A 27,456-nucleotide genomic window follows, 5' to 3' on the forward strand; every position below is an offset into this window, starting at 1 on the left:
AGTTTCTAGTCTAGACATGGATTCTCAATATCCAATTCCCAATATGGAAGCATTTCCATATTTTTTCATATGACAACTCATTCTTGATAGAATCTTTTCTATTCATAATAATGTTGATATGGTTCATCCAATACTATACTTCCAACTACTCACAAGCGACCAATCGTCGGCGAACTTTGGATTGTCCTTTGATAGTTGTTTAATTATCTTAGTCAAAACCGTTTCTTGTCCTTTTCCTTCTAAATGCGCAAGACATTTGGAAAATTTTAGAATGGTCAAATATTATAGCATTTGCAATCGATCCTAGCAATCGATCCTATACCCGAAGCGTATGGGACACGATGCATAATGTCTTACATAAAGATTTGATACTTTATCAATCTTCTGCCATGATATTTTATGTGCTACGTTCTCACAATTCGAATTCTGAAGAGGAATGTCGTAATCATAATCGAAATTTAAGAACACACTATGTACCCTTGACTAAAAATATTAATATTCCACAACCTAAACCTTTAGTTTTGAAATGAAGCATAATATTCTCTCCCTTAATTATAGCAAAACAATTATTCAACCCTTACAACTTTGCAAAGTATGACTCTTGTTTTCTATAATTAATATTGCTAACATGCAATAATTGCCTTAATAATCATGCAATCATAACATTTATGCTCCCACTATCACGATGATTATTACAAACATAACACTTATGCTCCCACTAGCTTTGACATGTATTCAGACACAGCTTAACTTTCAGAAAAATAATACCTATTGAATTTCTTTAAGTTCATATTTCTAATACCGAATGCTTTGATAATCTTTTATCAAGGCTTCTTAAACTTATACACCTTTGTCTTAGATAGTTTATATGTGTGTCTTAAACAATTTAGACTAATTGCCAAATCTCAAAATTCAAATCATGGAAAGGGATACCATAACCATAATCGAATTCGAGAATACAATTTCACAATCACTATCTTCTTAAAATCTCTATTAGTGAAAGCATTTCCTCACAGTCATTTTCATGAAGGAGGGAATCTTATGACACTTAGATTTTAATGGTGTATGTGTTCCTATCCATGTGAATTTGTCAAAACCAAAGTTTACGACAAATTCAAACTAATATGGACCGAACTTTCTTAATCTTGATTTCTTGCCTTATGGTAACACAGCTGCCCACCATGTCTTCCAAGTAGTTAAGCAGCTCACCCTTTCCTATCAATGTACTTTTCATTGATCAAGGTCCTTGCCTTTTATGCACTCAAATGAGAACTCATAGGACCCACATGTATAATTAACTCAATTGGAATGGCATAGAAACAAGATAGTGTCAACACGATAGGTTGTGAACCTCAACTCATGTGCCTGCGATGATCGATAAGGTTTATTTTGATTTGTTCTTGAAACCTTTTCAAGACCATTGAGACTCCCACTGACTCCTTGACATATAATATTCTATTGTCAATAAATATTTCTCGACAAACAACTATTCAAGAGTTAGTGTAGCCTTTATCAAAACACACACTAGTGCTGATTCGTAGCTAGAGGAGTCCTTATATAGTGTGGCATGATCAGGGTTACATCCATGTAAACCCTAGTGCCCATGACCTTTCACATTACTTAGCATCCATGGGTAAAAACCTCCATGGACTCTCCATGGACTTCCATAATGGTTTAGCCCATCCTAAAAAACCTTTGGCCCATTCTATACGAATTTATATTTAATTAGTCTCATTTTGATCACTAAATTAATTCCAAATTAATTCTTGACCAGTGCTATTAATATGATTTCATATTAATATATTAGAACTTATAATATATTAATAAATCATTAATATCCTCTTCTTAAATGTTCATCCTTACAAATTGTTCTGGTGAAATGCAACCCAAATGGACCATGCTAAATCAGGTCAAGAATATACCAAATATAGTTATGGACTTAGACACTTTATCCAACAGTCTCCCACTTGGATAAGTGTAATAACTATAGTTGCAAGTACGACTTCAGGAACTGACCAAAAATCGTAGCTCTTAAAGCTTTTTCGAACCAAGACGTACCATTTTAGACAAGTGATCATATAGTCCTCTATTATCAAGATATCAGCCAGACAAATACATGGAACAACGTCATACTTAATGTCCAACAATTTGTTTCCCGATTTCCGATTTGTTTGGCATAGAACATAATCGAACACATCAATTTAGTTCTAACCGGGGCCAACACATACGTCAAAACAAAATCATTAAGGGGCCCAAGATATCGCTTTTAATCCTCCAAGGACTAAAAGGAACAGATAAACTTTGACTCATATGCTTGTACTAACTACTCGCCAAATCATACACAATAACACGTTTTATAACATCAAGTTACTGATGCTTTTTCGTACTATCAATGCACAACCAACTCATAGTCAACAACTCATATCTCTTGGTTGAAGACTTATATGATATTATCGTCTCACGATCACTCGAGAAAAATTCCATGAAGTGATACAGGTGAGCGTGGGTTTAATCCAATACTCAGAACTTATGAGCACTCACGAATGTTGTAGCAACTTTTGCTATGTCTAACCACTTCAAACATCCACAAGCCCAATTCATGACAATCTTGCTTCAATACCTACTTCCAAAGTATGATCGACTGTGGATAGTTTGAATAATCTTATTATCCTGGAAGTCAAAACATGCAAAATTGAAACAAAAGTAAACAATTGACACAAGATAGTAACTTTACTCATAAATAAACAACTTTTATTTAATCCTCAAATTTCAATTACATTTTATCTATTACAAGTTTCAGAAATAGTTATCTAATCATTAAAACTAATATCGTCCTTCAGTCTGATGCGCCTCACATGCTACAAATGCTTAACCCTACTCAGTCCCTTCATGAGGGGATCTATTGGGTTCTCTTCTGACGATACCCTCTTTGCTACGAGGATTCCTTATTCTATCTTGTGTCTTATGAAGTGATATTTTCTATAAATTTGCATGGATATTCCATGATCCCTTGGTTCCTTGGCTAAGGCAATCACACTATCACTGTCACACAAAATCTCCATGGGCTCCTTTATAGCCGGCACAACTCTAAGGTCTCCGATGAAGTTCTTCAGCCATGTCGCCTCCTTCGCCGCTTCTCTTGCTGCTATGTACTCTGATCCGCACGTTGAATCAGTCGTAGTCTCCTGCTTGGAACTTTTCCAAGTAACTGCTCCTCCATTCAGGGTAAATACCCAGCCCGACTAAGAGCGGAAATTATCTTTCTCGGTCTGAAAGTTGGCGTCACTATACCCTATCACTCTCAAGTCATCACTCCCACCGAGGATAAGAACCCAGTCCTTAGTCCTTCACAGGTACTTGAGAATATTCTTTACCACAGTCCAGTGAGCCTTACCAGGGTTCCCTGATATCTGCTGACCATGCTCAAAGCAAAAGCCACATCAGGGCAAGTACAATTCATTACATACATGATCAAGCCAACTGCAGAAGCATGTATCAATCGACTCATATCAGCTATCTCAGCCTCTGTACTCGGACTCTGAGTCTTACTCAATTTGGATCGGTAAGTCACCTTTCTTGGAATTCTGCATGTTGAACCTCTTCAATACCTTGTCCAAGTAGGTACTTTGACTAAGTCCAATTAATCTTTTACTCATGCCTCTTAATATCCTTATCCCTAGGATATAGGTAGCTTCTCCAAGGTCCTTCATAGCAAAACACTTCCTATGCCAGGATTTCACCTCCTGCAAGGTTGGGATGTCATTTCCTATGAGCAGTATGTCATCCACATACAGTACCATAAAGCAAACTATACCCCCACTAGCTCTGACATATACACATGACTCATCCTCACTTCTCGAAAATCCAAACTCTTTGACTTTCTCATCAAAATAAAGATTCAATCTGTGAGACACTTGTTTCGATCAATAAATGGATTTCTCAAGCTTACATACTCTATTAGGATAATTTGCATTGACAAAACCCTCTGGCTGACTCATGTAAACATCCTTAGCCAACTTTTCATTAAGGAAAGCAGTTTTGACATCCATTTTCCATATTTCATAGTCATGAAATGCAGCTATGGCTAGCATAACCCTAATAGATTTAATCTTTGCTACCGGTGAGAAGGTCTCATCATAGTCAACTCCAGGAGTTTGAGTGAAGCCCTTCGCAACCATTCGCGCCTTATATGTGTGTACTTTCCCATCCATTTCGGTCTTTTTCTTGAAGATCCATTTGCACCCGACTGTCTTACGACCCAGTACATTGTCAATCAAGTTTCAAACCTGATTGACATACATGGACTGAATCTCGCTGTCCATAGCCTCTTTCCACTTTGTAGACTCAGGGCCTGCCATGGCTTCCTTGTAGTTGTTAGGTTCATCCAAATTTACCAATGTGCTATCAATGATAAATGTATCACCTTCTGTACTAATATGGAAACCATACAACTCGGGTGTATTTCTAACTCTAGTGGAACGCCTCAGAGGTACAGATTCGTTAATTGGTTCAACAAGAGTTTCCTCCTCAGGTTGATCGCTAGTGTTTGAGGTTCCTTCACCGCTTGACTCTTGAAGCTCTTCAAGGTAAATTTGCCTCCCACTATTTCCTTGGCCTATGAGTTCTCTCTCACGAAAGACTCCTCTCCTTGCAATGAAGACATCATTATCACTCGGTCTATAAAAAAGATATCCAAAGGATTTTTGTGGGTAGCCAATGAAAATACACTACTCACTACGAGGTTTGATCTTATCATGAGTCTCGCGTCTCATGAAAGCCTCCCAACCCCAAACCTCGATGTGTGCTAATCAGGGAACCTTCCATGTCCACATCTCGTAAGGTGTTTTGGCAACCTTCATAGTTGGGACTAGATTAAGCATATGGGCGGCAGTCTCTAAGGCATACCCCCAAAATGAGATAGGTAATGAAGCTCGACTCATCATGGAACGAACCATGTCCAACAAGGTTTGATTATGCCTCTCATCCACACCATTAAGTTGTGGTGTCCTAGGAGGTTTCAATTGTGAAACAATTCCACATTCCTTAAGATAGTCAAGGAACTCGATACTAAGATACTCTCCACCCCGATCGGATCAGAGCATCTTTATCTTCCTGTCCAACTGATTCTCCAGTTCTTTCTTAACCTTTTTGAACTTTTCAAAGGTTTCTAACTTATGCTTGATTAAGTAGATATAGCCATATATGTTGTAATCATTAGTAAAAGTCACATAGAAGTGGTTAGCATCCCTTGTGGCAGTTTTGAAGGATCCACTCACATTTGTGTATGAGGTCCAACAAAACTTCACCACTTTCACAAGTACCAATGAAGGGTGACTTAGTCATCTTTCCAAGCAAACAAGATTCGCAACTATCATCTGACTTTAAGTCAAATGATTCCAAGACTCCAGCCTTTTGAAGTTGGACTATGCGCTTCTTGTTGACATGTCCAAGATGAAACCACCACAAGGATGCTTTATCCAAACTACTGGAAGAATCAATATGTAATACATTATTTCCTTAGTTGTCTACAACCAACATAGTTTCATATACACCATTACAAGGCAACGCTTTAAAATAAAATATATCATTATAAAAAGCATTAATAGCACCACTTTCATTATCAAACAAAAACTAAAACCTTGTTTGTACAAACCATGAAAGGAAATAATATTTCTCGTCATTTCAGACGAGTAACATCAATTATTCAAATCTAATTTTAACCCACTACTAAGCAATAAAGAATAAACTCCAATCTTGGTGACAAGTGAAGCTTTTCGATTCCCCATGATCAAGTTTATTTTCCCGTACTCCACATCCTTACTTCACTTTAGTCCCTGCAAATCAGAACAAATGTGAATTCCACAACCTGTATCAAGGACCCAAGAAGTAGTATGTGGTGAGTTATTAGACAATATAGGGTAAATACCTGCATGCGTGGGTTTTACTTGCCCATCCTTAACATCCTACAACTACTTGGGGCAACTTTGCTTCCAGTGCCCCTTTTCATGACAATAGAAGCACCCTGCTTCTTTTGGGTTGGTGGAGGGAGTAGCGGAACTAACTTTAGTTCCACTAGAAGATGACTCATCATGAGACTTTCCCTTTTGAACCTTGGTAGCGGTCTTCTTCTTCTTCCCTTTTCCTTGCCCAATTGCCAGAACTAGGGTAGTAATAGGAGTGGTAACAACATTTTTACCTTTGAGACTACTTTCAACAATCCTCAAAAGTCCCTGAATCTTGCTAAGGGTGACCTCTGTGTTCATATGATAATTTATACGAAACTTATCATAACAGGGAAGTAGAGAATGTAGAATAATATCTATGGTCAGTTCTAAAGGGTTTTGAGCATTCTAACACTCCTATGGTGTACATGCAACCCTAGAAACCTTGGATCTATGTTTTATCTATGATACATGCAAAATAGTTTTCCAAGGTTCACAACCTATCTAGCATACATGGGGAACTTTTAAACATAATAGTTAGTAAGAAATACATACCCTGTAGTAGTTAGGATTCCTTGATATCCTTGTGAGCCTAGCACCTCAAGTGTTATGCCTCAAATGTCTCACACAACACCAAATGCACTTGGAATAACTTAGAGAGAAATGAAGAACACTTAGAAATCGGCTAGCGCTCACTTGTATGTCTTAGTGGCCGATTTTGGTGAACAAAGTGTTACTTATATAGTGTGTTACAATTAGGGTTACACCATGTAAACCCTAATTGTCAAGACTTTTCATTTCCATGAACCATGGGTTCTATAAACACCATGGAGCTGATGGGTTTTAGCCATAAGAACATCCTATGTGCTCATGCAAACCCTAAAGCTTGGATCTAGGTTTCTCTAGTGTACATGCAATTCATCCAAGACTTTAAACCCTAGATCTAGCATGTGATAATCAATATTAACACAAGAATGGGGTTTAGATCTTACCTTGATTGCTATGTAGCAATAATAATCTCAAATCCTCATTGTAATGGCTTTAGAAAGCTTAGAGTCACAAGTGTCACTCCTCTAATGGCTCACAAACACCAACAGCAAGAGGATGAAGAATGAAAAGAAAGGAAGCACCCAAAAACATGTAGAAACCCTAAGGAGACTCTTCACCACGTTTTTGGTGCCCTTGGGATCCTTAAATAGTGAGACTATTATGGTTATCTAACAAGGAAACCCTAATTTGACTGCTTAGGCCCTAAGCAGCCCATGGACTCCCTCCTTAGAGGCCTTGGACGATTTCTAATGGGTTTCCCCATAGAATTCATCCACTCCATCCTCTATGGAGTCCATTAGCCCAATATTCAACTATCACACAATTGACATTTCTAGTCCCTTAAGTTTTATTAATATCTTTTAGCCACAAAATTAATTCTTAGTTAATTATTGACTATATTAATTAAATAACATGATTTCTCCTTTAATATATTATTCTCATAATATATTAATAAATCATACTTAATCCTCTCTCTCCATAATTAATCCTATCAAGTTGCTTTGGTGAAGGCAACCCAAAAGGACCATGCACCATCGGGTCAAGTACATACCAAAATAGTTATGGACTTAGACACTAATCCAATAGTCTCCCACTTGGATAAGTCTAATAACTATTATGCGTATGACTTCAGATCCTGATCCGCAAGCGTAGCTTTCAAAAGTCCTTGTCAACTCTGATCGTATCAGAAGCGTGTCCTTTAGATAACGGATCATATATTCCTCTATTCTAGAAATCGCATAGATGTGAGACATAGATTGAAATCATTCTCTCAGTCTATGTGTTGTTTCCCGATTTCTGATTTATGACGACTGACAACAGACTACAATTGAACACATCAAATTAGTCCCCGCTTGGCCAAGCGCTAAGGTGTCATCACTAAATCATCTAGGGGCCCACAGATATCGCTTTTATCCCTCTTTGGATAAACAGAACGGATAAACTTCGACTCAATGCTTGCTTGTATTCACTTATTGAATCACACACAACAATAAGCTTTATAACACCAAGTTACTGGTGCATTTACTTATCATTAATGTGCAACCGACAAACAAATAACAACTCACGCATCTCGGTTTCAAGAATATACAATATTATCGACTCACAATCACTCGTGATAAAATCCATGATGTGATTCTTGTGAGCTTGGGTTTAATCCAATGCTCAAATCATATTCATAAGCACTCATGAACGTTGCACCAAACATTTACTTATGTCTAATACACTTTAGACAATCCACACACCAATTCGTGATAGTCTTCATTCATACCTACTTCCAACATATGAACGACCGTGGACCGTTCGAATAATTTGATTATTCTGAAATAATTTAATTATTCAGGAAGTCAAAACATGCAAAGTGAAACACAAGAATAATACTAATCCCATATGGCCCCAAACTTTGGGTATAAATAAAACATTTTATTTAAACACCATATTGATTACTCATTATTTGTTGTTTTGGGTAATCAACTTCTTACTTGAATTATAACGACAATTGTCCCATGCTCTCAGCATGTATACTATGTTTACTTATGGTCCTTACTTTGCGAAATAGATCAAATGAACACATTTCCAATCATACTCATTTCACAACTCCCAATCCTTATCATAAGTATAAGAATATCAAATTCTTGCCACTTATAGAATATTCTAGATTCTAACATTTTATGCAATGATCCTTTCGTAAAGTCATAGCTCAAAATCATCAAGACTTGGCCAATCTCTATCAGAAACAATTCTATAGATATGATGTCTCTCACTCAAAGTACATTCCATTGAACATCCTTCGTGCATAAAAGTTTCTAATCTAGACATAGATTCTCAATATCCAACTCTCAATATGGAAACATTTCCATATTTACCATATGACAACTTATTCTTAATAGAATCTTATCTATTCATAATAATGTCGATATGGTCCATCCAATACCATACTTCCAACTACTCACAAGCAACCAATCTTCAGCGAACTTTGGATCGTCCTTTGATAGTTGTTTAATTATTTTAGTCAAAACCGATTCTAGTCCTTTTTGCCTCTTAATGTGCTAGACATTTGGAAAATTTGAGAATGTTCAAATATTATAGCATTTGCAATCGATCCTATACCCGAAGCATATGGGACACGATGCATAATGTCTTACATAAAAATATGATACTTTATCAATCTTCTGCCATAATATTTTATGTTTCATGTTCTCATAATTCGATCTATGAAGAGGGATGCCATAATCATAATCGAAATTTAAGAACACACTATGTATCCTTGACTAAATTTATTAAAATACCACAATCTAGGCCTTTAGATTTGAAATGAAGCATAATATTCTCTCCCTTAATTATAGCAAAAACATCTCTTCAACCCATGTAACCTTGCAAAGTGAAACTTTTGTTTTTCTATAATTAATATTGCCCACTTGCAATACTTAAATAATAATCATGCTCCCACTAGCTTTGACACGTATTTAGGAACCAACTAAACTTCTAGGAATCAATACACATTGACTTCCAAAGTTCATTGTTTCTAATACGATGTGCTTCGATAAGCCTTTATCTAAGCTTCTCAAAATCATACACCTTTCCTTAGATAGTTTATATGTGTGTATAAATTAATTCAGAACTCATGTTACTAAGTCCTAAATGTTCAAACTAATTGCCAAATCTCATAATTCGAACTATGAAAAAGGGATGCTATAATCATAATCGAATTTGAGAATGCAATTTACATAGTTGCCATCTCCTTAAAATCTCTCTTAGTGAAAGCGTTTCCTCACAATCATTTTCATGAAGGAGAGAAACTTTATGACACCTAGATTTTATGGTGTATGTGTTCCTATCCATGTGAATTTGTCATTACCATAATCGAAAGATAAAGTTTGTGGCAAATTCCACCTCTTATGGACAGAACTTGTTCATTCTTAATTTCTTGCCATCAAGGGTCCCACCATTGCTTCCAAGTTATCCAGCAGCTCACCTATGCCAGTCAATGTACTTTCATCGAACAAGGTGTTTGTCCTGCAACCTATTGAGAACTCGTAGAACTCATATGCATAATCACTCGGCTGGATTGGCACAGAAATAAAATTTGTCAACATGATAGGTTACAAACCTCAAGTCATGTGGTAGTGTTTACTCTTGATTAATTCTTGAATCCTTTCAAGATCTTCAGACTCCCACTGACCTCTTGACATATTAGATTCTCTTATCAAGAACATTTCTTGATAAACAAATATCCAAGAGTTAGTGTGTGTCTATATCAACACAAAACATTACACATATTTGGTCTTAGTTGGTCTTTGGCTTCTTCAAGACATCACAACATACCAAATTCAAATGTGTAATAGTAGGAAAACAATTTTCTACTTCACATTTGATAAATGTGTGTCACTCAATTCACAATCTTGGAGTACGATTCTAAGACTTGATTTTGAAACAAAGTATGACTCATCCTTTTGATTTAACCATTTCAACAATTTCTGATTCCTCTTCTTAGCCATACTAGTGTACTAAGATGTCCTTAGAGGATCAATTGTGATATGGTTCTTAATCATTAAGATGATCATAAAATCTGATACAAAAGTACTCTCCTTTCTTCTTAGATTGGAGAAACTTTTATCTTTCTGCCTTCATTGATTCTTCTTATTCATTCTGCTATTCATTAAAACCTTTCAATGATTCAGAATTACACTTAATCTTGTAAGTATAACCACATTTACTAGACCTTTTGGTAAATTATGATGAATAGTCTCATTGTTATTTGTGGTGGACTTGACTAGTGCACAACATTGTGTTCTATTCCTTTAGTCCTTCACTTGACTCACATACTTGTGTGATCAAGGAATTAGTCTTAATTTCCTAAGTACCAAGATTTCCATACATCACATGATTCAAATCATATGATTCCAAGTTTCTGTCCAATTGAAACTTGGGTGATGGGAATCTTTCCTTAGAAAATTTTGACACTACCATAAATAACATAACTAAGAATCACATCCATTTATAGATATACACAAACATCAATTTTTCACAATGATTTCATTGCAAGGATATACATAAATAAGATAAATCAAAATTTATTTTACTCATAAAAGCAGCGGAAAACATGTCCTTACAATGCAAAATCAACAGAAAATCTATGTAATCAAATATTTCTAACAACTCTATCATAACTTTCTAAGCTCAAAATCTAATCTTTGAATCCATGCGATCGTGATCCATTTCTTCGTGATCAAACTCATCTTGCTCTTCCATCAAGCTTCCTCTCTTTTCACTGATTCTGCAATCTTATCACATCAATGAATAGGAACTTAATGGAGTTAGATAGTGGATTTTACCTGAAGTAGAGCCAAACGTCTTGACTCTCCCATCTCTTAGATCTCTCAGGTAGACTGGGCAGCTTCGTCTCCAATGCCCCTTCTCTTGGCAATAAAAGCAAATTGACTCTTTTGCAACAGCACACGGAACTACTTCAGACTTTGCCTTTCTCTTATGATCAAATTTTTCGACCATGGCATGCCTTTCGTTTCCATTGCCTATATCCATAGAGGTCTAGAAGGCAGATCCACCAATCAACCTTGCTTTTCCAGTGCGCCAAATTATTGCTGATTCAGCAGCAATAAGCATATAGGTGAGATCGATGAGGGTCACGTCGTGGTTCATCATATAGTACTCTCTTACGAACTCACTATATGAGTCAGGAAGCGACTGAAGAACCTAGTCAACAGTCAGCTCCTCACAGACAACGGATTCCAACATTCTTAACCTATCAATGTGTGACTTCATCTCTAAGACGTGTGCACACACTGACTTTCCTTCGTCATGTGTACTTGCCAAAAGGGCTTGAGTGAGTTTTAACTTTTCAAGCCTTTGAACTTGTGGGTTAGGGAGAACAATAGGAGGAGGTGGAGGAAGTGAAGCATGATCTCGTGTTCCTCGATCGAATCGTGGAATATCATCTTCATGTGGAAAGCTTGTTCCACGGGATTTGGGAAGACCATAGTTGTCATACTTTGACATCTACAAAACGGGAGAAAATTCAAGTTATTTGATTGATTGAGTCCTTAATAAATCACCCAAATGAGATATTAAGCCTAGGACCCAACACAATATTCCACAACTTGGGAGAGGGATGTCGTAACCCAAATCGCAGAACATTTGAAGGTAAGTGAATGACGATTCACTAATTTTCCACCATGAAAAACGAAAAGGAAGATTATGTTGTAAATGTATTGAAAAACTCCTAGCTCCTTTGAGATTCATTGAAATTTTCAATGGCATGTTTAAATCTTGATATGCCCCTCGATTTGCGACTGGGATGCCGAGGATCACAATCAGGGTGTGAACAACCATGCAAACTTACATGGTGCCCCTAATGTTACAGTCACCTATTCGATGTGTCGGTTAACCACACACGCTCCACCAAACTATAACAAACATTGAGTCACCCTTTGCTACCTTTGTTTAGAACCATTTAGTGTGTCGGTTAACCACACACGCTCCACTAACGTCTTCACAAGGGTACAAAGTGTAATTTCATGGGATTGCATCAAATTCACTTTTGCCTAAAGTAACTAAGATTGGGAATTTTGTATAAAACATTTAGTTACTTTATACTTCATTACACTTTTAATGGAAAGGGTTTGCCCTATCCTACCCATTCGGCTAACGACCCTCCACCAATCAAGGAAGCGGTGGGTGAGAGTGGACACCCATTAAATGACCATTTTATAGGACATAACCTTATACCCCCCTTATAGATCGGCTTCGTGAATGAGGCCTACTAACGGTAAAACTAGCAGTTTAAGTTATACATATATAATATTAGACTTTTAATGTTATATATAGTATAAGGGTGTATTTTACACTTTTAAAATACTAGGTGGTCTAATTTAATAAATTATACTTTTAATTTAACTAAATGTAAACCATATTACTATGGATTTATTAACTCTCTTTTAATTATACACTTAATTAATTTAATAAAACCACAAGGGTGCAATTTGAACTTTTTCAAAACTTAGGGTTTTAGAATTGAACATTTAAAACATTAAACTTTTTAATAAAAATTTAAATTCCAAAACTTGAGGGCAAGTTTTGAAACCTTTCAAAACTATTAGATCAAAATACAAATAAGGCAATTAAACAATTAATTGGTGATTATCTAATTATGACCTAATTCAATTTCATGCAAGATAATGACAAATAATCCAAATAATTTAACATTTATCAAATATGGTAACAATTATCTAATTAGATGACCAAAATCTTTTATTTTGACAAGGATAATCATAAGGAATCAATAAAATTTGAATTTTATTAATTTTAAACAATTATGGCAATTATCCTAAGTCAAAATAGGCAGAAATTCCGAAAATCCGCCTGTCTGACAGTTAAACTCGTCGAGTTCCCATATGGACTCGCCGAGTTCAATTTACTCGACAAGTACACATTGGGACTCTACGAGTTTGTCAGGAAGATGGCCAAAAACTCGATTTTACAGCAAGAATGAATATACTAGGCATCAATACAATAGAAACCAATCAATTCTCTGATACCACTGATGGGTTTTAGCCATAATAACATCCTATGTGCTCATGAAAACCCTAAAGCTTGGATCTAGGTTTCTCTATTGTACATGCAATTCATCCAAGACTTTAAACCCTAGATCTAGCATGTGATAATCAATATTAACACAAGAATGGGGTTTAGATCTTACCTTGATTGCTATGTAGCAATAACAATCTAAAATCCTCATTGTAATGGCTTTAGAAAGCTTAGAGTCACAAGTGTCACTCCTCTAATGGCTCACAAACACCAAGAGCAAGAGGATGAAGAATGAGAAGAAAGGAAGCACCCAAAACGTGTAGAAACCCTAAGGAGACTCTTCACCACGTTTTTGGTGCCATTGGGATCCTTAAATAGTGAGGCTATTAGGGTTATCTAACAAGGAAACCCTAATTTGACTGCTTAGGCCCTAAGCAGCCCATGGACTCCCTCCTTAGAGGCCTTGGACGATTTCTAATGGGTTTCCCCATAGAATTCGTCCACTCCATCTTCTATGGAGTCCATTAGCCCAATATTCAACTATTACACAATTGACAGTTCTAGTCCCTTAAGTTTAATTAATATCTTTTAGCCACAAAATTAATTCTTAATTAATTATTGACTATATTAATTAAATAATATGATTTCTCCTTTAATATATTATTCTCATAATATATTAATAAATCATAATTAATCATCTCTCTCCATAATTCATCCTATCAAGTTGCTTTGGTGAAGGCAACCCAAAAGGACCATGCACCATCGGGTCAAGTTCATACCAAAATAGTTATCGACTTAGACACTAATGTAACAGGAGCATTCTATGGGTTTTAGCCCAACTTGATAATCCATGAAGCATTAGCCCATTATATAAGTATGGATGATTAGCACAATCAACCCATATATTTAATTAGTCTCCTTTTGATCACTTAATTAATTCCAAATTAATTCTTGATCAATACTAATTAAATAATATTATTAATATATTAGAACTTATAATATATTAATAAACCTTAAGTGTTATTTTTCTCATTTTAGTCTATCCAAATGCATGATCCCATGCAACCCAAATGGACCATGCCAAACCGGGTCAAGTACATACCGTAAATAGTTATGGACTTAGACATCATATCCAACAGTTTCCCACTTGGATGAGTCTAATAACTATAACGGCAAGTATGACTTCAGGAACCGATTAGCAATCGTAGCTCTTTCAAGGTCTCTCGGAACTAAGATGATGATGATACGCAATTTAAGATAAATGATCATATAATACTCTGTTCTAGATATCAACTGGACAAAAACATGGAACTATGTCTTACTTTTTGTCATGTAGTTGTTTCCCGGTTTCCGATTTGTTTGACATAGAACTTAATGGAACACATCAATTTAGTTTTGACCGGGCCCGGTACATAAGTCAAAACACAATCATCGAGGGGCCCAGATATCACTTCTAATCCAAGAAGGAACAGATAAACTTCGACTCTTATACACAAAGGCATGTGTCACACCCCGCTAAAGCGGAAACACGAAGCATGACAGCTGTAACGGTTTCATAGCAAAAGTTAAAGATACATCACCATCATAAAAACATTTGTAGTTTACAATATATATTTAAAGAAAACACATCCAATACAAGTCTCAAAATAAACATCATTTTTCAAAAACTAGGAACACAAAAGCATTTTCCCACTTGATGCAGCATACATATGATGATGAATCATTCGACCACTTACTAATTATTTCCTGAAAAAGCATGTAAAACGAGTGTCAACTATAAAAATAGTTGGTGAGTTTACATGTTTAAAAAAATATAGTTTCATGAAACATAATCAAAGTTTTGATAGAAATTTCCATAAAAAGTACATTGCAAAAATGATTAAATAAGTTCGTTGTCATCATGAGAAATAAAGTTTGTTGCTAAAACAAGATACAAGGTTCGTATGTGCATAATGATTATATCATGAGTTCACAACCCAAGCCTAAAGACCAAGGGTGCCCTCTTCTATGTCTATCGCTAACATAGGGAAATATGGTAAAATGCACTCAAGCGAATCGTGCGAGTGAGGAGTTGTCTACCTCCTAATAGCGTTATCCATAATAACCATAGGCTCAAATGCGTTAATGAGTTATGTGAACTGATTCTAGGGACTTAAACGCGATAAGGCCTCATGAATTAAAAATAACATACACATACATAGCAACATATAACAACCACGTTTGATACAAGTCAAATTAAATACAACGAACATAAATATTTTAGGACATGTTTTTCCACCTCAAAACATAAAAACTGAAAATAGGGGGAGTCGTGAATACTCACAATGTTTCAAGTAGGTACAAGTGGTGCCTCGGAATACACCAACACCTTATTACCGGGATCCTATGACATCAAACACATACTAGTGAGTTTCTATGTCGAAATCTAATGCTAATATACTAAACTCTACATATAGAGAAATGCCAATTTTTTTTGTTCTAATATTGGTTTTATATTAATTGGTTACTATTTTTCTGAAATTATAAAATTTTTTAACTCATGTGGTTAAGACAATTTTGGATATTAATTTTCCGTATTTTTTTGTAATATTGATTGAGGGTATTTCAACACATTTAAAGGCGTTTTAAACTCCTAAAAATGTAAAATATTATCAAACAGTTTCCAAAAATTGTAAAACCTTGTATTTTCATTCTAAATACAGTAGAGGTCTTCCAGAAATTTTCCCTTGAAATTTTGATGTGATTAACTATTTTTCCAAATTTTTAATCCTTCATAACATTATAAATTCAAAAGAAATAGCATCCAAAGGATACAAATTCCCAAACTTTTTATAATACTTCCACTAGACATACTTAAGCTGGGAAAAATATAAAAAAGTATTTATAAACTGTGTAACCTGATTTTATGATTTTTGTGCATTTATTATAATAAAAAAATGAAATAAATAGCAAACAGTTTCCAAAATTACCCAAAAAATTTTCATTAATGTTATAAAACATTATTAAGGTGAGAAAAATATAAAAATGGATTTCTAAACTGTTTAACCCAATTTTATGATTTTTTTTTATTTATTCTAATAAGAAATGGGTTTAAGTGTATTTAATCTTGGGAAAATAGGAAAAATAGCATAAAGTATCGAAAAATCATAAAAACTTTTATGTCGCATCCTAATGTATTGTAAGGTGTTTTGGTAAATTTTCATGAATTTTGGATGAGCAGAACTATTTTATGTGTTTTTAGTTCATTATAAATACAAAAATTAGTGATAAATAGTAATGCATTATGAAAAACTCTCAAAATTATTTTCTGAGTCTTTTACCTCTATTAGTAGCTGAAAAAATTATTACATATCATTTTCACGTTTTCTAAAGTTGTTTTATTATTTATTAGGGCTAAACAAAAAGAAAATCAAAAGTCATACTAAACTGAAACAAAAAGCGGTGAAACTTAACGAGGTTACATCATTTATTTAGGGGTTATCCAAGAATTTATCTGGGATTTATAGACCTCCCAAAGTATTTTATATGATTTAAGTCCTTGTTTTCTTGTAACAATTTTAATAAATAAAGGAAATGATAAAAACTCTTGGGATTTTCCAGATATTCATATCATCTTACTAGAAATCTGGGGAAATTTTATTTTGAACTGAAAAGGATTTTTAGATTTTTTTATAAATAAAATCATTTACATATACTATTAACAATGTACTTTGATCATCAAGCTCTTTAGCTTGGTGTTCATCACATGCATCACGGTTTGAAGACCATGCATGGACATTGTTGGTCATAGTGATGTTTTCAAAGGAAATACTTGAATGCATAAGGTATATGAACCTTTAAAATCAAAGGAAATACTTGAATGCATAAGGTATATGAACCTTTAAACAATAGCATACAATATCGAAAAATCATAAAAGCTTTTATATAGCATCCTAATGTATTTTAAGGTTTTCTCGTAAATTTTCCTGAATTTTGGATGAGCAGAACTATTTTATTTGTTTTTAGTGCATTATAAATACAAAACTCGGGGAAAAATAGGAATGCATTATGAAAAATTCTCAAAATATTTTTCTGGGTCTTTTACCTCTAGTTGGAGCTGCAAAAATTATTACATATCATTTTCACTTGCTCTAATGTGGTTTTATGATTTATTGGGGCTAGATAAAAAGAAAATCAAAAGTCATACTAAACAGCAACAAAAATCGATGAAACTTAATGAGGTGCCATCATTTTCTTTAGGGGTTAGCCAATAATTTATCTAGGATTTATAGACCTCAGAAAGTATTTTATATGATTTAAGCCCTTGTTTTCTTGTAACAATTTTAATAAATCAAGGAAATGATAAAAACTCTTGGGATTTTCCAGATATTCATATCATCTTACTGGGAATATGGGGAAATTTTATTTCGAACTAAAAAGGATTTTTAGATGTAGATCTGGGCCAATTTTTCCATCTTGAAGTCTTCCCGAATAGGGAGAAAGTGAGCAGATTTCGTCAGTCGATCCACTATGACACAAATTGAATCGTGACCTTTAGAAGTTATAGGAAGTTTGGTAATGAAATCCATGGATATCTGCTCCCATTTCCATTGTGGAATTTCAGTTTGCAACAAGTCGGGTGGTTTCTGATGTTTTGCTTTGACTATTGAGCATGTCAAACACTTCCCAACATACATGGCAATATCCTTTTTCATTCGAGGCCACCAATAGTACTCTTTAAGATCCTTGTACATCTTATCCGCTCTAGGGTGGATTGAGTATTTAGATCGATGAGACTCCTCTAGTACTATGTCTCTCAGATTGTTAACCCTTGGAATCCAAACTCTGTCCTTAAAGTAACATACTCTGTCGGGTTTGGTTTCAAATCTCTCTTCTAAACCATGTAAAGTTTCACCTAGAAGATTTTCCTTGACCAAGGCTTTCTCCTGGGCGTCAATGATTTGAGATTTCAAGCTTGTCTGAATTACCATCCCAAAGCTCTCACGCGGGAAGGTTTTACTCTTTCTTTTCTGCTAAGAGTGTCGGCTACTACGTTAGCCTTGCCTGGGTGATATCGTATCTCACAGTCATAATCACTAAGCAACTCTACCCATCTCCTTTGCCGCATGTTTAGCATTTTCTGATCTAGGATATGCGGAAGGCTTTTGTAATCGGTATAAATGATGCACTTGGTTCCGTACAAATAATGTCTCCATATCTTAAGAGCGAAAACTATTGTTCCTAGTTCTAGATCGTGGGTTGTATAATTTTTCTCATGCGGTTTGATTTGTCTGGAAGCATACGCAATAACCTTATCATTTTGCATTAACACACATCCTAAACCTTGATGAGACGCATCACAATACACTAAAAAGTTCTCTGATCCATCCGATAAGGCCAAAATTGGTGCATTGCACAGTTTGTTTTTCAAGATTTCGAAAGCTTCTTCGTGTTTCTCTTCCCAGAGAAATTTTCTGTCCTTTTGGGTCAGAGATGTTAATGGTTGAGCAATCCTTGAGAAATTATCAATGAAGTGTCTGTAGTACCCAGGTAATCCTAGAAACTGTCGTATTTCTGTCAGGGTTTTGGGGGCTTCCCACTTCTTGATTTCCTCAATCCTAGCTGGATCTACATGAATTACTCTTTCACCGATCACATGACCAAGGAATATACCTCCCGAATCCAGAATTCACACTTAGTGAACTTCGCATACAGTTTCTACTCCTTCAATAGCTCTAACATTAGCTTCAAATGTCTCTCATGATCATCTTTGGTTTGCAAGTAAACAAGTATGTCATCGATAAATACGATTACAAACTTGTCTAGGTACGGTCTACAGACCCTGTTCATCAAATCCATAAAAACAGATGGCGCGTTTGTTGGTCCAAAAGGCATGACTAAGAACTCATAATGTCCATAACGGGTTCTAAATGTTGTTTTATGAATGTCTCCTTCGTGAACTCTCAGTTGATGATATCCTAACCGGAGATCGATCTTGGAGAAGTATGAAGCGCCCTGTAACCGATCGAATAAGTCATCAATTTGAGGAAGAGGATATCGATTCTTTATCGTTAACCTGTTCAGTTCTCTGTAATCAATACACATTTGGAATGACCCGTCTTTTTTTTTTGACGAATAACACGGGGGCTCCCCAAGGTGAAGAACTTGGTCGTATAAACCTCTTGTCTAGAAGTTCTTGAAGTTGTCCAGACAATTCTTGCATCTTGGATGGCGCAAGGCGATATGGTTCTTTTGCTACAGGTGCCGCTCTGGGAATTAGGTCGATCCGAAACTCGGCTTGTCTGTGTGGGGGTAGTCCGGGTAATTCCTCCGGAAACACTTCATGATAGTCTTGCACCACTAGGATTTCTTTGATTTTCTTTGCTTCGGGTTCTCTTTCTACCACATGCGCCATGAATGCAACACAATCCATCTTTAGGTACTTGTGAATCTTCATGCTTGACACAATGTTTAAACTTCTTCCCGGCTTCTCACCATATATGATAAGGGTTTCATTATTGGGGAGAGGTATTATAATGACTTTCTCATAACAACCAATGTCCTCCCTATTCATGGATATCCAATCCAATCCTACTATTACATCAAAACTACCTAGCTCTATAGGAATTAGGTCAATGCTAAAGAGTTTATCAGCTGAGTTCAAAGTACAACCTTGAATTATTTCATTAGCCCTAATTTCATACCCATTAGCAAGTTCAATAGCATAAGTATTCCTCATCTTTCTCGATTTTAAGTCAATTAATGCTCTAAATTCTAAAGACACGAAACTCCTATCTGCTCCTGCCTCGAATATTACTGATGCAAAGTGATTATTTAGGAGAAACGTACTTGTAATCACTTCAGGGTTTTGACGAGCTTCTTCTGCACAATCACAAATGCTACACCCCTATCCTGCCCACCTTGATTCCTCTAGTTGACTTGCCTTCCCGGGATCTTACCATTGCTACCAGGCCTCTTGTTCAATTTTGGACAAACATTTTTGAGGTGGTTTGTACTCCCACACTCATAGCACGCCCTTTTCTCACCCTTATTCAACCTACAATACGTGGTGAAATGGCCTGTGCGATTACACTTCCGGCACACTGGACAGGCTCCCATATGATGGAAACCACACATGTCACACTTTGGATGCGGTCCAGCGTACTGGAGTCGTTTCTGAGTCTTCATCGGGTCTTGTTCTTGTGTTTTCACCATGAAATTCCTTGTGGTTTTTTGCTTCCTCCCTAAACCACCATCCTTTTTCATTTCTCCTTGATTTTATGACTTTCTCTTTTCACCTAAACTTCCCTTTATTGAATTCTTAGTCCGAATCAAGTCGTTACTCAATCGATTTGCCAAAGTCACTGCACTCTGAATGGTGTTTGGGTTTGATGAAGTAATCATTCCCCGAATCTCTGTTGCCAAACCCCAGATGTAGCGACGGTTAGGTATACTTGTATACTTTTGAAAATACTTATATTTTAAAGTATACTTTTAGTTTAAAGCACTTAGGCCCCTTTAATGTTTATAGTCTTATACCATGTAAGTTTTGGTATACTTAATTCACTATAAACAAGGGCTCTGATACCAATCTGTCACACCCCGAAACCGATGGCGGCAACGTTCCGGGGCGGAGGACGTCATGTATATCGTAACCAATGTACATAGTAAGCGTAGTAAACACAACCATTACATTACATAGAAATATTTACTTTGTTTGAAAACAAAGTGTTACAAGTGTTATATATATATATATATATATATATATATATATATATATATATATATATATATATATATCATATGATCAAAAACTAAGACGGGTCTTCTATACGCTCTGTCTTCTCCAAAAGATCGCGGTGTACCTGTCTAATGTGGACCTGAAAATACAAGCAGTTTGAAAATCAGGATAAAGTCGGTGAGTTCATAAGCGGTTCATTTTTGAAAAAGAATAAGTTTCCTTTGGTCTTCTGAAAAAAGTTGTTATCCAAGAAAATCCCATATTTTCTTATAAAAATAGTTTAGTTATCATTCGTTACACAATTCGATTTTGAGCCGTTATGTTATCCCAGGAAAATCCCTTATTTTCCTAATAGTTTAGTTATCCATTCGTTACATAATGTACTAATATTTGGCATACTTGTATTATTAGTTAAGTATTCTGATATCTTAGTTATCCTACACACGAATGTCAATTATCTACCATACTTAGCCGTATTTTCGAATATTTGGATACACTCAGAAATGTACATTAACTGTATATTCGATGTTCTGGTGACTTCCAAAAGCGTACTTTAGACGTATTTCTGAAGCTCTATCGACCTCCAAAGGCATATGTTTTCAAAACTCAGTCGATGTCCAGAGGCGTACTTTCGAATTATTTCCGAAACTCTGGTGACACTCAAGGCGTAACCTAACTGTATTTTCGAAGTCTTAGTGTCATCCAAAGGCGTTCTTTCGTATTCTTCTTTCGTATTCGTATTCATTCTATTCCTAACTGGACTTTCGTATTCGTTCTGTTCCTAACTGTACTTTCGTATTCGTTTTGTTCCTAATTGTACTTTCATATTCGTTCTGTTCCTAACTGTACTTTCGTATTCGTTCTGTTACTATCCGAGGGCGTATCTTATTAGTATTAATCCTGGTTTAAGATTAGTATGAATCCTTTGTAAATTATAAAATGTAACATAGATTATAACACTTTATAAAGGAATCTAGATTTAGTCTGAAAGTCAACTCTGCAATTCGAACTATTGGTTAATACGATTTTCAATATTAAAAGCATACAAATTATGAAACATTTGAACTGAAAATAATAAGTTTAAGTACAAGATTTCCTTGTACTTTTTCTTGTATTCCCCCCTGAAAACATTTGAAAAACATTGAAAAGGGGTAGGGGTATGAACTTACCGGACGAGGAATGTGTCGGCTAGGATGCTAAGCGTCATTTCGGGGCTTGAACGCGAGCGAGGTTCCTTTGTAATATGAAGAGATACATAAAATGTATCTAATTAGGCCTTGATATACTACTTAAAATGAATAAACATTCTGAGGCGCGAAAACACTTCAATTCAAGTGTTTGGAGTGACCCGGGTGACATCTATGGACGTATATGGCTTGGATATGGAGTTTACTCTTCAAGAGTAAACTCCTAAGAGAGTTTACGGCCCTAATGACCCACTCCCCATGAGTTTACGAACGTAAACTCATGGTGGGGTGTTCTAGGGTGCTAAATGGCCTTATAACATTTGAGGGATGATGCTAGGCTTGGTTTTAAGGCATTAGAATAGGATTTGGACATTCTAAGGACCATTTGAGGATTTTACGGCCGTAAACTCTTATATGCCTAATTAAAGTGTGTTTTAGTGGTCCTAGGTCAATCACATGTGATTTTAAGTCATTATACAAGCCTTGGGATGAATTTAGGACATCATTTGACTAGGATATAGGAGTTTACGGCCCAGGAACCTATCCTTGGGGGGTTTATGGCCATAAGCTCCTATAGGGGTGGTTTTCATCAAGTTTAAGGCCTCTAACTCGTTTGTGGTTGCTTCTAGACTTTAATCCAAGGCTTAGGAGGTGTTTAAGGGGCTTCTTAACACCTTAAAAGGAGTTTACTGCCCAAGAAAGGGTATTTACGGTCCAACCATGTTCTTGGGCCGTAAACTCATGTTTACCCCCCTAAATGTTGAGTTTAAGGTGTTCCTAGTCCATTCAAATAAGTCTTTAAGCCATATCCAAGCTCCATAAGTGATTTGGGAGGGTTTTGGGGCTCCTAAACCCATTATATGTGAGTTCACGGCCTAGGACTGTTCTAGGGCTGTAAACTCATTTAATGGTCCTATTTCATAGATTAACCATGAATTTGAAGGCTAAATATGTTATAGTAGAATTATGTTCAAAATGATTTTCAGCTTGAACTTTTGAAAAACAATGTTTTTCGGTGTGTGTACGGGCATTCCATATTATAGGCATTCATCTAGATACACTTAGAAACTAAATGCACTTTTATAATAATGCCTTTATTTAGAAATATTCTTACCCCTTATCAAGTGCTAGGTTAACCACTTAGGTTATATCACTAGCCGCTCTAGAAGCAATGCACATAGTACTAAGAATGGGTATTCCTTGGTAACTATTGACTTTAGATGTAAGATTAGTAGCTAGATATGCACTAGTAATAATCTTAAGTCGAGACCTATACCAATTATTCCTTAATACCTCTTCATCGTCTTCGTATTAGAGTTACAACTAGGAAAAAGTGTTTCGATATCGACACGAATAATAATTGGAGCATCGCGTATGGAGATAGATGAGTCGCCACTAAGCAATCACTTGGATATCATTGGCGGGCATTCCGGATTCGACTCACAAGGAGACACGGAGGTTTAACCCATACGTGAGACTTATCTACTACGCTACGAAGTTAGCTTTAGGTTGTTTCCACCTTGAGCTTAAAACTTAACATAGGATATCCCTTTGACCTCTATAAAGGGTCATAAACTGCATTGACACCATAAAACATCTTACTAACAAATTTTCTTGTCCTTTATCTTGGGGAAAAGACATCGGTACTCGCCTTAGTATTTAAGTATGATTAGCTATACTAACATACTTATTCGTTACTTCTTAATCTTCCATCGAAAATTTATTTCACTTCATCGGTTTTATTTATCATCGATAAAATATTTTATATCCACTTCATTCAACTTAGTAGACATTTCCTAACAATTTAAGCCATATTCTCGCTAAAACTCTTTTGACAACTTGCTTTAATTTAACGCTTTTCTCCAAAACTCAACTTAACTAATATTGGTTTTTACCTTGCTATTTCAATTTCATTTCGAATCCATTTCAATGGATAGATGTGCTTTTGGGGGCACATAAACCATTTTAAACATTGCTTACCATTTTGACACGTCTTCGAAAAACTAGAAACATTTTCTTTTATAATCGTGTTTAAACTCTTTGCTACAAAACATGGACCTATGACGTTGAAGTTCATTTTATGTGTAAAAGCTTCATTGAATCTTCAAAACACTTTTGTTTGACATTTTTAACAGCTTTCTCATTTAGACAATGTAATTTACTTTAATGTGTTTTCTCGAAAATACAACCTGATATTTATGCAAATTTCTACTTCAAACATGTTTATAAGACATATCTAACGCTTGTAATTCAAAACATACATTATTTGTGTACTTTGCTTCAATATAGTATTATAATCTATAAAGATTCTAAAATATAAAGCATTGCAAAACTTAGTGCTCACTTTCAAATTTCCAGTGGTGCACTTTCGACAATTCACAATTATTTATCTAAATATGTTAAGTCTTTACCTTATCCGTTTAACCATTGTTGGACTCCAGTCAAAAAGGTCAAAGTTGTCGGAATTTCAATTACATAGAAATATTTACATTGTTTGAAAACAAAGTGTTACAAGTGTTATACATACATACATATATATATATATATATATATATATATATATATATACATATATATCATATGATCAAAAACTAAGATGGGTCTTCTATACGCTCCGTCTTCTCCAACAGATCGCAGTGTACCTATCTAATGTGGACCTGAGAATACAAGCAGTTTGAAAATTAACATAAAGTTGGTGAGTTCATAAGCGGTTCATTTTTGAAAAAGAATAAGTTTCCTTTGGTTTTCTGAAAAAGTTGTTATCCATGAAAATCCCATATTTTCTTATAAAAACAGTTTACTTATCATTCGTTACACAATTCGATTTCGAGCCGTTATGTTATCCCAGTAAAATCCCTTATTTTCCTAATAGTTTAGTTATCCATTCGTTACATAATGTACTAATATTTGGCATACTTGTATTATTGGTTAAGTATTCTGATATCTTAGTTATCCTACACACGAATGTCAATTATCTACCATACTTAGCCGTATTTTCGAATATTTGGATACACTCAGAAACGTACATTAACTGTATATTCGATGTTCTGGTGACTTCCAAAAGCGTACTTTAGTATGAATCCTTTGTAAATTATAAAATGTAACATAGATTATAACACTTTATAAAGGAATCTACATTTAGTCTGAAAGTTAACCCTGCAATTCGAACTATTGGTTAACTTTGCAATTCCACTTTACATATGATTCAGGTTTGAGACACGGTGGAATTCTACCCGATACCGACGTAAACGGGGTTTTGGTCGCACCCGATTAAGTTGTGTAACCCGGCGGGGTCGAATCTAAAATTTCTCAAATTAAAAATTTGGGCCGCTTACATGAGTTTCTAAAGGGTTTAGACACTCATGAGATCATAACAAACATATTAATTTAGATAACATAGCCCAAAAACGAAATCGGAACAAATCGCTAAAGACGGGTTTTACGGACGGAACGGGTTACGGCGATGGAACATCTTCGGGTTGTCACATTATCCCCCCCTTCAAAGGGAATTTCTTCCCGAAATTCAAACTTTAGATACGACTCGTGGATTTAGAAAGAGATACTGATACTTTTGTTTCATCAGATCGTCAAGCTCTCAAGCGAACTCGGGTCCTCGCATGGCATTCCAGCGAACCTTCACTTATCGGGATACGGCTCGTTTCGTACATTTGATCTCTTAGTCTATGATCTCGATTTGTTCAAGGGGGATTACTAGGGTTTCATCAGACAGGCACTTCTAAAGATTTGGGACGTGGAAGACAGGATGGATGTTGTTATGTTCTGAAGGTACTCGGAGTTTGTAGGTTACGAGGTCGATCCTAACGAGGATCTCGAAGGGTCCAATGTACCTTGAGTTACGTTTTCCGCGCTTTCCAAGGCGTACCATGTCTTTCCAGAGTAAGACCTCCAATAAGAAGGTACATCTTTCTGTGTCAGAATGGTTAGGGTTTTGGCGATTTTGGAAAAAATTTTGGATGAACCTGCAATAGTAGCTAGCGAGACCCAAGAATTGATAGGTTTCTATGGGTATCTTCGGTGCCGACCAATTCTCTATTGCTTTGATCTTAGGAGAATTTCATGCGGATGTCTTCATCGTCTACTACATGACCAAGGAAAATGGTTGGACCGATGGGCACCACTACGAACTCATAGTGATCATATCGAGTCCCAAACACTGTCTAGGAAACATTATCTTCGTGAGCGCGTAGCTGATGGTGTCTTGAACTGAGGTCTATCTTCGAGGAGTAGCTGGCTCCCTGAAGTTTATCGAAGAAGTCATCTATTTGGGAAAGAGGATATTAGTTTTGACAGTCAACTCATTAGGCTGCCTGGATAATTCATGTATTTCTGCTGGAGCTAAGCGATACGGAGGTTTGGCTACGGGAGGTGGTTCCAGGGATTAAGTTGATACGAGGCTCGACTTGACGTTCAGGAGGAATTCTTGGGAGCTCTTTGGGAAAGACATCAGGAAAATTACAGACTTCGGAGATGCTCTCGGGGTCTTTAACTTCTTGTTTCTCACTGATTACATGGGCTAGGAATACATGACATTCCTTTCGAGGAAACTTTTGAGCTTTGACGCAGGAAATGATATGATGATTAGAGCTAAACTTATCGCCATGGATCATGAGAGTCTGGTCAGAGTGAAGATTGAGAAGAATAGCTTTTTCATAACAGAGCATATCAACACGATCGGGACTCAATCGATACATGCGAAGGATAACATCAAAGGTCTTTAGTGAAACTGACATTAGGTTAATGAGGAAAGAATGATTACTCAAGGTAAGGGTACAGCTTAGGAATAAATCGTTAGCGCACTCATTCTCTCCTCTAGCCATCTCGACAGCAAATGTTTCGGTTATTAGACGAGGACTTTGTTTACGAAAATATTTGAATGAATGACTAATAAAACTTTCTTGACACTATATTCGAAAAGGCGGCGAGCATAAGAATTGTCGAGAAGAAACATTACCCGCTACGATGGTGGGATTAGTGGTTGCCTCTTCCGGATTTATAG

This window comes from Lactuca serriola, chromosome 5 (assembly GCF_051521515.1).
Source record: "Lactuca serriola cultivar US96UC23 chromosome 5, Lser_US96UC23_V15, whole genome shotgun sequence".
NCBI classification, from domain to species: Eukaryota; Viridiplantae; Streptophyta; class Magnoliopsida; order Asterales; family Asteraceae; genus Lactuca; species Lactuca serriola.